We start from the raw sequence: 10,178 nt of genomic DNA, 5'->3' as shown, positions 1-10,178 counted from the left end.
TGGGACTATGTGTCTGTGGATAGGATCTAATCACTTTGGGTCTACTCTCCACTGAGAGCTGTTCTGTCACTCAATAAATCACCTCTTCACCTTGTTCACCCTCCAGTTGTCCATGTAACTTCATTCTTCCTGGATTCTGGACGAGAACTCAAGACCTGCTGAAAAGAGGAAGTGAAAGGAGCTGTAACACATTCCTGGCTGGCTTGCTGAGCTGCAGGGATAACATGCTCCCAGACTGTGGTGGTGAAGAATGGTGGCCCTTCTGGGGGCCCAGACCTCAGGATTTCCCCAGCCAGAGCTGCTGTAACACTATAGTCCTCCTGTCCTCCACCAGAGGCAGGCAGCCACCCCATGCAATGGGAAGCAGCAACAGGGCTGGGCCTGCACAGGAGTCATGGGCCGGAGAGGGGCAGTGGGACTGAAAGAGTGGTAACACAAACAGGCTGAAACATACCCGCCTTCCATTTGCCCTTCCATTTGCCGCGCGGAGGGTGATAAGAGGAGAAGAGCTGTGGCCCTTCTGGGAGTCCAGACCTCGGGGCTCCCTGAGCCAGGGCTGTGACATGCTGTAATGCCCTTTTGGGGGCTCTGCAGTTCCTGGTGTCTCCAAGCTTTTGATCACTACCACATTCCCCTCACCAGTCACTGGTGCCCTCAGTGGAAACCACGTACAGTACATCTGGCCCAGTTGCAGCCTCATATAAAGCTGGTGCCTGTGCCAGCACCTGGAGCTGCCTGCCCTGCTGCAGCAGCCAGCACACCTGGCTGTCCACAGTGACCAGACCCTGCACTCACACACCATTTGATGCACCACACCTGGCTTGCCCTTGAGAGGTGTAGAAATGCAGCATCTCAGGTTGCTGCATGTGGAGTGAGCTAAGTACACTGAGCACCTACAACTTGTGACACACAGTGACAGACATTTTAAATTTCTCAGAGCTTACAAGTATTTAAGAAATTACTGCTATATATTTCTCTGCCAAATTAAATTCCTTTTCCACACTCAAGTTTTACATACTTTGCAGTCATTAATTTCATGGTATGGATTTTACTTCTTCCAATTGCCTCATCAAATAATATATAAACACTTTAATCTAAACTTATTTGTCTCTTTCCAGGAAAATAAAGTTTATTGGGTACTAATAATATAAGAGGTATTGCACTTGTGCCTTATATAAACTATTTGAAACTTACATCAACCCCACAAAACTGGAATAATCACCCAGTTTTACAGATGAGAACATTTTGGCCAAAGAAAAAAAGTAAATAATAGACAATAACCCAGCATTAAAATGGAGGCATTTCTGACTTAAAAGCCAATCCCTTTTCACTACCACAAGTTGCAGTTTTGTAATCTATCTCTATTAATCTTTGTATTGAGTTAGTAAAACAAATATGGAAAATTATCCACTGTTAGACTCATGTTCTTCCTCTATTTACTTCACAGACTGGCAGATTGGTAGTCACATACATATACCTATACATATGTGTATTAGTGCCCTTTCATGCTGCTAATAAAGACATACCTGATACTGGGCAATTTACAAAAGAAAAAGGTTTAATGGACTTACAGTTCCACATGGCTGGGGAGGCTTCACAATCCTGGTGGAAGGCAAAGAGGAGCAAGTCACATCTTACATGGATGGCAGCAAGCAAAGAGAGAGCTTGTGTAGGGAAACTCCCATTTTCAAAACCATCAGATGTCATGAGACTCATTTACTATCACAAGAATAGCACGGGAAAGACCCACCCCCACAATTCAATCACCTCCCACCAGATTCCTTCCACAACATGTAGGAATTGTGGCACTTACAATGCAAAATGAGATTTGGGTGAGGACACAGTCAAACTATATCATTCAACCCTGGCCCCTCACAAATTTCACGTTCTCACATTTCAAAACCAACCCTGCCTCCCCAACAGTCCCCAAAAGTCTTAACTCATTTCAAAAGTCCATAGTCCAAAGTCTCATCTGAGACAAGGCATGTCCCTTGCACCTATGAGCCTGTAAAATCAAAAACAAGTTAGTTACTTCCTAGACACAATGGGGGTATAGGCATTGGGTAAATACAGCCGTTCCAAATGTGAGAAATTGGCCAAAACAAAGGGGCTACACAGGTTCCAAGCAAGTCTGAAATCCAGCAGGGCAGTCAAATTTTACAGCTCCAAAATGATCTCTTTTGACTCCATGTCCTGGATCCAGGTCACATTCATGCAAGAAGTAGGTTCCCATGGTCTTGGGCAGCTCAGCCCCTACGGCTTTGCAGGGTACAGCCTCACTCCTGGCTGCCTTCTTGGGCTGGCATTGAGTGTCTGCAGTTTTTCCAGGCGTACGGTGCAAGCTGTTAGTGGGTCTGCCATTCTGGGGTATGGAAGAAGGTGGCCCTCTTCTCACAGCTCCACTAGGCAGTGCCCCAGTAGTGACTCTGTACAGAGGCTCCATCCCCACGTTTCCCTTCCACACTGCCTTAGCAGAGGTCCTTCATGAGCACCCTGCCCCTACAGCAAACTTCAGCCTGGACATCCAGGTGTTTCTATATATCCTCTGAAATCTAGGCAGAGGTTCCCAAACTTCAATTCTTGACTTCTGTGCATCTGCAGGGTCAACACCACATGGAAGCTCCCAAGGCTTGTGGTTTGGGGCTTGCATCCTCTGAAGCCATGGCTCAAGTTGTACCTTGGCCCCTTTTAGTCATGGCTGGAGTAGCAGGGCACCAAATCACTAGACTGCACACAGCAGAGGGACCCTGGGCCAGGCCCATGAAACCATTTTTTCTTCATGGCCGGTGATAGGAAGGACTGCCATGAAGATCTTTGGCATGCCCTGGAGACATACATTTTCCCCATTGTCTTGGGGATTAACATTCAGCTTCTCATTACTTACACAGATTTCTGCAACCTGCTAGAATTTCTCCTCAGAAATGAGATTCTCTTTTCTATCGTGTTGTAAGGCTGCAAATTTTCCAAATTTTTATGTTGTTAACCTTTTAAAACTGAATACTTTTCACAGCACCCAAGTCACCTCTTGACTGCTTTGCTGCTTCGAAATTTCTTCTGACAGATACCCTAAATCATCTTTCTCAAGCTCAAAGTTCCACAGATCTCTAGGGCAGGGGCAAAATGCAACCAATCTCTTTGCTACAACATAACAAGAGCCACCTTTGCTCCAGTTCCCAACAAGTTCTTCATCTCCATCTGAGACCACCTCAGCCTGGACCTTATTGTCTATGTCACTATTAGCATTTTGGTCAAAGCCATTCAACAAGTCTCTAGGGAGTTCCAAACTTTCCCACATTTTCCTGTCTTCTTCTGAACCCTCCAAACTGTTCCAGTCTCTGCCTGTTACCCAGTTCCAAAGTCGCTTCCACATTTTCAGGTATCTACAGCAGCACCCGACTTTATTGGTACCAATTTACTATATTAAGTCTGTTTTCATGCTGCTGATAAAGACATACCTAAGACTGTGCAATTTACAAAAGAAAGAGGTTTAGTGAACTTACAGTTCCACATGGCTGGGGAGATCTCACAATTATGGTGGAAGGCAAGGAGAAGCAAGTCATATCTTACATGATGGCAGCAGGCAAAGAGAGAGCTTATGTAGGGAAACTCCCATTTGTAAAACCATCAGATCACTTAAGACTCATTCACTATCACAGGAACAGCACAGGAAAGATCCGCCCCCATAATTTAATCACCTCCCACCAGTTTCCTCCCATGACATTTGGGAATTGTGGGAGTTACAATTCAAGATGAGATTTGGGAGGTGACAGAACCAAACCATATCAACATGTTAAGAACATAACTTTTAATAATATACTTTGAAAATATAAAATCATCTTTTCATTAAAAAAAGTTAATTTTTGAGGCAATAGGAGTAGATCTATAAAAACTCTTTAGCTATTCAGCAACAAATATTTATAGGATCCCAATAAAATCCTTGTCTGATGTATTGCAAGTCACACATTGTTTCCATTTGGGGGATCTCCACTTTCAAACACCTTTAATAGATTTTGGTTGTGCACTTGCTTTATGGGAGACTCTGAACTTAAGATTCAGAATGATTGAGGATAGTGCTCAAAATTCATTGGGCAAGTTCTTACTTAGTAGATCTGAGGTAAGGCCTAAAATGCTGCATCTATAACAAGCTCACAGGTGAGGCTAAAACTCCTGGTCCTGGCACCAGACTCTGAGGAGTAGGGGTCCAGGACATATCCATTAAAGTACGGTCCACAAACCAGTACTAGTCAGGAAACTGTTGGTTCCTTATCTGCAATGAGTTTACAGTAGAGACTGAAGGTAAGCATTTAGACAATTTTAGCACTTTGCGGAGTAATTTTATGTTTGTTGAATTTAATAAAATAAAAAAATTAGGGCTTGCTTTTATTTTGTATGACTTTTTAAAAAATTTCATCTTTCCAGTAATTATTTTTATTATATTTTATAAAAATATTAGCCTGTGATAGATTGGAGATTATATATAAAACTAGTTATATATAATTAATAATTAATATGTATATTTATTACATATATTACTATATATTATGTATTAGTTATATATAATTAATTATATATAGCTATTAGATATAACTTGCTACATATGTAATTATATATAGCTGGTTTTAGATATAATTATATATAATATATAACATAAATATATATTTAATATAACTAGCTATATAATTAATATATTATATAGAACACATATAACTAGTTTTACATATAACATACATAACTAGATTTATAAATTAATATATATAACATATATAAAACTAGTTTTACAAAATATATAAAACGAGTTTTACAAAATATATATAAAACTAGTTTTATAAAATATATATAAAACTAGTTACCTTTGTGGTGAAATACTACTATATGTATACAGTAGTCCTATATGTAATACATACGTACTTTATGTATATAGTAGTCCTTCAAAAATGTGTTAATACATATATAACAAAGAATACTATGCAGTCATAAAAAAGAATGAAATCATTTGTGGTGAAGGGCTAATCATATATGTATAAAACTAGTCCTTCACTACAAATGATTCAGAAGCATGAGTCTTTGGGCAGTATGGCCATTTTCACGATACTGATTCTTCCTATCCATGAGCATGGAATGTTCTTCCATTTGTTTGTGTCCTCTTTTATTTCATTGAGCAGTGATTTGTAGTTCTCCTTTAAGAGGTCCTTCACATCCCTTGTAAGTTGGATTCCTAAACATTTTATTCTACTTGAAGCAATTGTGAATGGGAGTTCACTCATGATTTGGCTCTCTGTTTGTCTGTTATTGGTGTATAAGAATGCTTGTGATTTTTGCACATTGATTTTGTATCCTGACACTTTGCTGAAGTTGCTTATCATCAGCTTAAAGATTTTGGGCTGAGACGATGGGGTCTTCTAAATATACAATCACGTCATCTGCAAACAGGGACAATTTGACTTCCTCTTTTCCTAACTGAATATGCTTTATTTCTTTCTCCTGCCTGATTGCCCTGTCCAGAACTTCCAACACTGTGTTGCATAGGAGTGGTAAGGGAGGGTGTCCCTGTCTTATGCCGGTTTTCAAAGGGAATGCTTCCAGTTTTTGCCCATTAGTATGATATTGGTTAATTCTTGTCATAAATAGCTCTTATTATTTTGAGATACGTTACATCAATACCGAATTTATCAAGAGTTTTTAGCATGAAGGGCTGTTGAATTTTGTCAAAGGCCTTTTCTGCATCTATTGAGATAATCATGTGGTTTTTGTCTTTGGTTCTGTTTACATGCTGGATTACATTTATTGATTTGCGTATGTTGAACGGGCCTTGTAATTTACAGATTCAATGCCATCCCCATTAAGCTACCAATGACTTTCTTCACAGAATTGGAAAAAACTACTTTAAAGTTCATATGGGACCAAAAAAGAGCCCACATTGCCAAGACAATCCTAAACCAAAAGAACAAAGCTGGAGGCATCATGCTACATGACTTCAAACTATACCACAAGGCTACAGTAACCAAAACAGCATGATAGTGATACCAAAACAGATATATAGACCAATGGAACAGAACAGAGGCCTCAGAAATAATGCCACACATCTACCACCATCTGATCTTCAGCAAACCTGAGAAAGACAAGCAATGGGGAAAGGATACCCTATTTAATAAATGGTGCTGGGGAAACTGGCTAGCCATATGCAGAAAACTGAAACTGGATCCCGTCCTTACACCTTATACAAAAATTGACTCAACATGGATTAAAGATTCAACCGTAAAACCTGAAACCATAAAAATCCTAGAAGAAAACTAGGCAATAACATTCAGGACCTAGGCATGGGCAAAAACTTCATGACTAAAACACCAAAAGCAATGTCAACTAAAGCCAGAACTGACAAATGGAATCTAATTAAACTAAAGAGTTTCTGCACAGCAAAAGAAACTATCGTCAGAGTGAACAGCGAACCTAAAGAATGGGAGAAAATTTTTGCAATCTATCCATCTGACAAAGGGCTAATATCCAGAATCTATAAGGAACTTAAACAAATTTACAAGAAAAAGACAAACAACCCCATCAAAAAGTGGGCAACGGATATGAACAGACACTTCTCAAAAGAAGACATTTATGTGGCCAACAAACATATGAAAAAAAGCTTATCATCCCTGATCATTAGAGAAATGCAAATCAAAACCACAATGAGGTACCATATCATGCCAGTTAGAATGACGATTATTCAAAGGTCAGGAAACAAGAGATACTGGAGAGGATGTAGGGAAATAAGAATGCTTTTACACTGTTGGTGGGAGTATAAATTAGTTCAACCATTGAGGAAGACAGTGGCAATTCCTCAAGGATCTAGAACAAGAATTACCATTTGACCCAGCAATCCCATTACTGGGTATATACTCAAAGGATTATACATCATTATACTATAAAGACACATGCACATGTATGTTTATTGTGACACTGTTCACAATAGCAAAGACTTGGAACCAACCCAAATGCCCATCAATGATAGGCTGGATAAAGAAACTGTGGCACATATACACCATGGAATACTACACAGCCATAAAAAAGAATGAGTTCATGTCCTTTACAGGGACATTAATGAAGCTGGAAACCATCATTCTCAGCAAACTAACACAATAACAGAAAACCAAACACTATGTTCTCACTCATAAGTGGGAGTTGAACAATGAGAACACATGGACACAGAGAGGGGAACATCACACACTGGGGCTTGTTGGGAGTGGGGGGCAAGGGGAGAGAGAGCATTAGGGCAAATAACTAATGCATGTGGGGCTTAAAACCAAATGACGGGTTGATGGTTGCAGCAAACTACCATGGCACATGTATACCTCTGTAACAAACCTGCACATTCTGCACATGTATCCCAGAACTTAAAGTATAATAAAAAAGATAATAATAGCCATAATGACTGCTATGAGATGGTGTCTCATTGTGGTTTTGATTTGCATTTATCTGATGATTAGTGATGCTGAGCACTATTTCATATGTTTGATGGCCACTTGTATGTCCTTGTTTTGAGAAGTGTCTGTTCACGCCTTTTGTCCACTTTTTAATGGAGTTGATTTTTGCTTGTTGATTTAAGTTTCTTACAGATTCTGGATATTAGACCTTTGTCAGATGCATAGTGTGTGAATATTTTCTCCCATTCTGTAGGTTGTCTGTTTACTCTGTTGTTAGCTTCTGTTGTGGTGCAGAAGCTCTTCAGTATACTTAGATCCCACTTGTCAATTTTTGTTTATGTTGAAATTGCTTTTGGGGACTTATTAATAAATTCTTTCCCAAAGCCAATGTCCACAAAGGTGTTTCCTAGGTTGTTTTCTTCTAGAATTCTCTTTTTTTTTTTTTTTTTTTGAGATGGAGTCTCACTCTGTCACCCAGGCTGGAGCGTAGTGACACAATCTCAATTCACTCCAACCTCTTCCTCCCAGGTTCAAGTGATTCTCCTGCCTCAGCCTCCTGAGTAGCTGGGATTACAGGCATACACCACCATGCCCAGCTAATTTTTGTATTTCTAGTAGAGATGGGGTTTCACCATGTTGGCCAGGTGGATGCCGAACTCCTGATCTCAGGTGATCCACCCACCTCGGCCTCCCAAAGTGCTGGGACTACAGATGTGAGCCCCCATGCCTAGCTTCTTCTAGGATTCTTATAGTTAGAGGTCTTATATTTAAGTGTTTAATCTGTATTGAGTTAATTTTTGTATATGGTGAGGGGGTCCAGTTTCATTCTTTTGCATATGTCCAGCCAGCAATCTCAGCACCAATTATTGAATAGGGAGTCCTTTCCCCATTGCAAAACTTTGTCAAAGATCAGATGGCTGTAGGTGTGCAGCTTTACTTCCAGGCTCTCTATTCAGTTCCATTGGTTTATTTGTCTGTTTTTATACCAGTACCATGCTGTTTGGGCTACTTAGCCTTATAATATAGTTTGAAGTCGAGGAATGTAATGTGATACTTACAGCTTTGTTTTTGTTGTTCTTGTGTGTTTTTTTGTTTTTGCTTAGGATTGCTTTGGTTATCCAGTCTCTTTTTTGGTTCTATATGAATTTTAGAACAGTAGGATTTTTTTTTTATTCTGTGAACAATGACATTGGTAGTTTAATAGGAATAGTGTTGAATCTGTAGCTTGCTTTAGTAAATATGGCCATTTTAATAATATTAATTCTTCTAATCCATGAGCATGGAACGTTTTTTGTTTGTTTGTGTCATCTTGATTTCTTTTAGCAGTGTTTTGTAGTTCTCCATGTAGAGGTCTTTCTCCTCCCTGGTTAAATGTATTACTTGGTACATTATTTGTGGGAGGGCTATTATAAGTGGAATTGCATTCTTGATTTGGCTCTCAGCTTGAATGTTATTGGCATACAAAAATGCTGATTTTTATACATTGATTTTGTTTCCTGAAACTTTACTGAAGTAATTTATCAGTTCCAGGAGGCTCTTGGTGGAATAATAGAGTAATATTGTTAGTGAAGAGAGATAGTTCAACAACTTCTTTTTCTATTTGGATGCCTTTTATTTATTTCTCTTGCCTGTTTGCTCTGGCAAAGAAATAAGGGGATATTTTGGGTATAGACACACATACAAGGAGAATACCATGTGAAGATGAAGGCAGATTTCAAGGTAATACAAGAGAAGCCAAGGAATGCCAAAGATTGCCAGCAAACCACTAGAAGCTAGGAGAGAGTCATGGGATGGATTCTCCCTCATAGACCTTAGAAGGAATGGACCCTGCTGACACCTTGATCTCTGATTTCTAGCCCCCAGAACTCAGAGACACTAAATTGCTGTTATTTAAGCAAATGTTAACAATTTCTAGAAGAAATATTTCAGCCATCAAATTGAAAAATCTCCCTACATGTGGAGCAGAATTAAAAAAAAAAAATCACCCAGTATTATCAAAGTAGCATGGCAGTACATCAAAGGTAATGAGAAAAATATTAAAAATTGATATAAATTGTATGTTTTGTGTATTTTGCCACAACTTTTAAAAATTGCAAAAAATGATAGGAAGGAAAGATAGAAGAGAACACATGAATTTAACCCTGGGGTGATTTTATAGAGTCTGAGAAAGGTGTGGAAGCAAGAGCAAAGGGCATCTGCTTTTTAAATATTGGCAATATCTCCATCTCGACTTCATCTTCATTGGATTCTGGCTGCACAGTAGCTGGTGAAGCTCTTGTTTGGCCACAGAAAGCAAATGTAGGACTAGAAAATTAAGGGAATGTCAGGGATGTGTGTGTACACATGTAGGGAAAACTCCTCTTTCCATATTTAGTAGTTCCTGGGTATGTTGGAAAGAATAAAGCTCAATATATCAGTATATATTCAGTCAGTCATATATACTAAATACCTCATACAAGCCAGGCACTACCCTAGGTTTATACACACAAAGACAAACAAGATGGAGTTTTTTCCTTCATTCGTGGGTAATCTCACTCTGTTGTACTATTTATTACAGTTACAGAAACAAGATACAATTTTTGAAGGTAATCTATTCAACGTAAACATTCCATTCAAATAGCTTTAAGGATATTTACTGGAACCTTTATTGAATATAGACCTTCTTTTCTAGAACTTTGCTACATGCCTTTGTACTCCATCTTGATAAGATGGTTAAGAAAAAAACATAAATAAGCAGATCCACATGCTTATCATTTACTTATCAAT

Source organism: Trachypithecus francoisi, unplaced genomic scaffold (assembly GCF_009764315.1).
Source record: "Trachypithecus francoisi isolate TF-2019V2 unplaced genomic scaffold, Tfra_2.0 Lachesis_group12, whole genome shotgun sequence".
NCBI classification, from domain to species: Eukaryota; Metazoa; Chordata; class Mammalia; order Primates; family Cercopithecidae; genus Trachypithecus; species Trachypithecus francoisi.
The sequence above is the reverse complement of the archived record's forward strand: the minus strand, read 5'-3'. Positions refer to the sequence as shown.